Raw genomic sequence first — 5,662 nt, 5'->3', positions numbered from 1 at the left:
TCGACACAAGGGGAGCTGATACGTCCATTTTGCATCATGCTTTTATATCGATATTTATTGCATTATGGGCTGTTATTACACATTATGTCACAATACGTATGCATATTCTCTCTTATATTACAAGGTTTACATGAAGAGGGGGAATGCCGGCAGCTGGAATTCTGGGCTGGAAAAGGAGCAAATATTAGAGACTTATTCTGCACATCTCCAAAAGTCCTGAAACTTCACGGGAGCAAGTTCACAATATATAAAAAATATTGGGCGAAAGAAGTACTAGAGGGGGGCCACCCACCGTCCACGAGGGTGGGGGCGCGCCCTACCACCCTAGGTGCGCCCCCTGCCTCGTGGGCCCCCTGGCAGCCCTCTGATGCCCATCTTTGGCTATATGGAGTCTTTCGTCGAGGAAAAAATCATAAGCAAGCTTTCAGGATGAAACTCCGCCGCCACGAGGCGGGACCTTGGCAGAACCAATCTAGGGCTCCGGCGGAGCTGTTCTGCCGGGGAAACTTCCCTCCGGAAGGGGGAAATCATCACCATCGTCATAACCAATGATCCTCTCATCAGGACGGGGTCCATCTCCATCAACATCTTCACCAGCACCATCTCATCTCAAACCCTAGTTCATCTCTTGTATTCAATCTTTGTCTCAAAGCCTCAGATTGGTACCTGTGGGTTGCTAGTAGTGTTGATTACTCTTTGTAGTTGATGCTAGTTGGTTTATTCGATGGAAGATCATATGTTCAGATCCATTATGCATATTAATACCCCATTGATTATGAACATGAATATGATTTGTGAGTAGTTATGTTTGTTCCTGAGGACATGGGAGAAGTCTTGCTATAAGTAGTCATGTGAATTTGGTATTCGTTCGATGTTTTGATGAGATGTATGTTGTCTTTCCTCTAGTGGTGTCATGTGAACGTCGACTACATGACACTTCACCATTGTTTGGGCCTAGAGGAAGGCATTGGGAAGTATAAGTAGATGATGGGTTGCTAGAGTGACAAAAGCTTAAACCCTAGTTTATGCGTTGCTTCGTAAGGGGCTGATTTGGATCCATATGTTTCATGCTATGGTTAGGTTTACCTTAATACTTCTGTTGTATTTGCAGATGCTTGCAATAGGGGTTAATCATAAGTGGGATGCTTATCCAGGGAAGGACACTACCCAAGCACCGGTCCACCCACATATCAAATTATCAAAGTACCGAACGTGAATCATATGAACGTGATGAAAACTAGCTTGACAATAATTCCCATGTGTCCTAGGGAATTTTTCCTTTATATAAGAGTTTGTCCATGCTTGTCCTTTGCTAAAAAAAGGATTGGGCCATCTTTCTGCACCTTATTTACTTTTATTACTTGTTACATGTTACAAATTACCTTATCACAAAACTATCTATTACCGATAATTTCAGTGCTTGCAAAGAATACCTTGCTGAAAACCGCTTATCATTTCCTTCTGCTCCTTATTGGGTTCGACACTCTTACTTATCAAAAAGGCTACGATAGATTCCCTACACTTGTGGGTCATCAAGGCTCTTTTCTGGCTCCGTTTCCGGGGAGTGAAGAACCTTTGGTAGGTGGAATTTGGTAAGGAAAATTTTATATAGTGTGCTGAAATTTACTGTCACTTGTTACTATGGAACATAATCCTTTGAGGGGCTTGTTCGGGGTATCTTCACCCCGACCAGTAGAGCAAAGAGTTGCTCCTCAACCTACTAAACCTACTGAAAATGTTTACTTTGAAATTCCTTCGGGTATGATAGAGAAACAGCTAGCTAATCCTTTTACAGGGGATGGAACATTGCATCCCGATTTGCACCTAATCTATGTGGATGAAGTTTGTGGATTATTTAATCTTGCAGGTATGCCCGAGGATGTTATCAAGAAGAAGGTCTTCCCTTTATCTTTGAAGGGAGAGGCATTGACATTGACATGGTTTAGGCTATGTGATGATATGGGATCATGGAACTACAACCGATTGAAATTGGAATTTCATCAGAAGTTTTATCCTATGCATCTTGTTCATCGTGATCGTAATTATATATATAATTTTTGGCCTCGTGAAGGATAAAGCATCGCTCAAGCTTGGGGGAGGCTTAAGTCAATGTTATATTCATGTCCCAATCATGAGCTCTCAAAAGAAATGATTATTCAAAAAATTTATGCTCGGCTTTCTCTTAGTAATCACTCCATGCTCGATACTTCTTGTACTGGCTCTTTTATGATGAAGACTCTTGAATTCAAATGGGATTTATTGGAAAGAATTAAATGCAACTCTGAAGATTGGGACCTCGATGAAGGTAAGGTGTCAGGTATAACACCTAAGTTTGATTGTGTTAAATCTTTTATGGATACCAGTGCTTTCCGTGAATTTAGTACTAAATATGGACTTGACTCTGAGATAGTAGCTTCTTTCTGTGAATCCGTTGATACTCATGTTGATCTTGCTAAGGAGAAGTGGTTTAAATATAATCCTCCCATTGAATTAAAATTATTTGCACCTATTAAAGTTGAAGAAAAGACTATCACTTATAATGATCCTGTTGTTCGCACTGCTTATATTGAGAAACCACCTTTCCCTGTTAGAATAAAGGATCATGCTAAAGCTTCAACTGTGGTTCGTAAGAGTAATACTAGAACACCTACTCCCTCTGAGCAAACTAAAGTTGAACCTAGTGTTGCTATGGCTATTAAAGATCTCTTGGCCGATAATATTGATGGGCATGTTATTTACTTCTGTGATGAAGCTGCTAGAATTGCTAGACTTGATACTAAAAATAAATATAGACCTGTTGTAGGCATGCATGTTATTTCTGTTAAAATAGGAGATCATTGCTATCATGGCTTATGTGATATGGGTGCTAGTGCAAGTGCAATACCCCATTCCTTATATAAAGAAATTATGCATGATATTGCACCTGCTGAGATAGAGGAAATTGATGTTACAATTAAGCTTGCCAATAGAGACACTATTTCACCAGTTGGGATTGTTAGAGATGTTGAAGTCTTGTGTGGGAAAGTTAAATATCCTGCTGATTTTCTTGTTCTTGGTTCCCCATAAGATAACTTTTGTCCCATTATATTTGGTAGACCCTTCTTGAATACTGTTAATGCTAAAATATACTACAATAAGGATATTGTTTCTGTTGGTTTAGGGGATATGTCTCATGAGTTTAATTTTGCCAAGTTTCGTAGACAACCCCATGATAAAGAATTGCCTAGTAAAGATGAAATTATTGGTCTAGCTTCTATTGTCGTGCCTCCTAATGATCCTTTAGAACAATATTTGCTAGACCATGAAAATGATATGTTTATGAATGAAAGAAGGGAAATAGATGAAGTATTCTTTAAACATGGACCTATTTTGAAACACAACTTGCCTGTTGAAATCCTAGGGGATCCTCCTCCACCTAAGGGTGATCCCGTGTTTGAGCTTAAACCTTTACCAGATACTCTTAAATATGCTTATCTTGACGAGAAAGAGATATATCATGTTATTATTAGTGCTAACCTTTCATAGCATGAAGAAAAGAAATTATTGAAAACTCTGAAGAAGCACCATGTTGCTATTGGATATACTCTTGATGATCTTAAGGGCATTAGTCCCACTCTATGCGAGCACAAAATAAAATTGGAGAAAGACGCGAATCCGGTTGTTGATCACCAACAACGGTTAAATCCTAAGATGAAAGAAGTGGTAAGAAAATAAATACTAAAGCTTATAGAGGCAGGTATAATTTATCCCGTTGCTGATAGTCAGTGGGTAAGTCATGTCCATTGTGTCCCTAAGAAGGGAGGTATTACTGTTGTTCCTAATGATAAAGATGAATTGATCCCACAAAGAATTGTTATAGGTTATAGAATGGTAATTGATTTCCGCAAATTAAATAAAGCTACTAAAAAGGATCATTACCCTTTACCTTTTATTGATCAAATGCTAGAAAGATTATCCAAACATACACATTTTTGCTTTCTCGATGGTTATTCTGGTGTCTCTCAAATACCTGTGTCAAAAGAGGATCAAGAAAAGACAACTTTTACTTGCCCTTTCGGTACCTTTGCTTATAGAAGTATGCCTTTTGGTTTATGCAATGCACTTGCTACTTTTCAAAGATGTATGACTGCTATATTCTCTGACTTTTGTGAAAAGATTGTTGAGGTTTTCATGGATGATTTCTCCGTTTACGGAAATTCTTTTGATGACTGCTTAAGCAACCTTGATCGAGTTTTGCAGAGATGTGAAGAAACTAATCTTGTCTTGAATTGGGAGAAGTTCCACTTTATGGTTAATGAAGGTATTGTCTTGGGGCATAAAATTTCTGAAAGAGGTATTGAAGTCGATAAAGCTAAAGTTGATGCTATTGAAAAGATGCTGTTTCTTAAGGGTATTAAAGGTATAAGAAGTTTCCTTGGTCATGCCGGTTTTTATAGGAGGTTCATTAAGGACTTCTCTAAAATCTCTAGGCCTCTGACTAACCTCTTACAAAAAGATGTTCCTTTTGTCTTTGATGATGATTGTGTAGAAGCATTTGAAATACTTAAGAAAGCTTTGATTTCTGCACCTATTGTTCAGCCTCCTGATTGGAATTTACTATTTGAAATCATGTGTGATGCCAGTGATTATGCTGTAGGGGCTGTTCTAGGACAAAGAGTTGGTAAGAAATTAAATGTTATTCAATATGGTAGTAAAACTCTAGACAGTGCTCAAAGAAATTATGCTACTACTGAAAAGGAATTTTTAGCAGTTGTGTTTGCTTATGATAAGTTCAGACCTTATATTGTTGATTCTAAAGTAACTGTTCACACTGATCATGCTGCTATTAAATATCTTATGGAAAAGAAAGATGCTAAACCTGGACTTATTAGATGGGTTCTCTTGCTACAAGAATTTGATTTGCATATTATTGATAGAAAGGGAGCTGAGAACCCCGTTGCAGACAACTTGTCTAGGTTAGAGAATGCTCTTGATGACCCACTACCTATTGATGATAGCTTTCCTAATGAACAATTAGCTGTGATAAATGCTTCTCATACTGCTCCATGGTATGCTGGTTATGCTAATTATATTGTTGCTAAGTTTATACCACCTAGTTTCACATACCAGCAAAAGAAAAGGTTCTTCTATGATTTAAGACATTACTTCTGGGATGACCCACATCTTTATAAAGAAGGAGTAGATGGTGTATTAGACGTTGTGTACCTGAGCATGAACAGGAACAGATCCTACGCAAGTGTCACTCCGAGGCTTATGGAGGACACCATGCTGGAGACAGAACTGCACATAAGGTATTGCAATCCGGTTTTTATTGGCCTACTCTCTTCAAGGATGCCCGTAAGTTTGTCTTGTCTTGTGATGAATGTCAAAGAGTTTGTAATATTAGTAGACGTCGAGAAATGCCTATGAATTATTCACTTGTTATTGAACCATTTGATGTTTGGGGTTTTGATTATATGGGACCCTTTCCTTCCTCTAATGGGTATACTCATATTTTAGTTGCTGTTGATTATGTTACTAAGTGGGTAGAAGCTATTCCAACTAGTAGTGCAGATCATAACACTTCTATTAAGATGCTTAAAGAAGTTATTTTTCCGAGGTTTGGAGTCCCTAGATACTTAATGACTGATGGTGGTTCACATTTTATTCATGGTGCCTTCGT

This window comes from Triticum urartu, chromosome 3 (genome assembly GCF_003073215.2).
Source record: "Triticum urartu cultivar G1812 chromosome 3, Tu2.1, whole genome shotgun sequence".
NCBI lineage: Eukaryota > Viridiplantae > Streptophyta > Magnoliopsida > Poales > Poaceae > Triticum > Triticum urartu.
The sequence above is the reverse complement of the archived record's forward strand: the minus strand, read 5'-3'. Positions refer to the sequence as shown.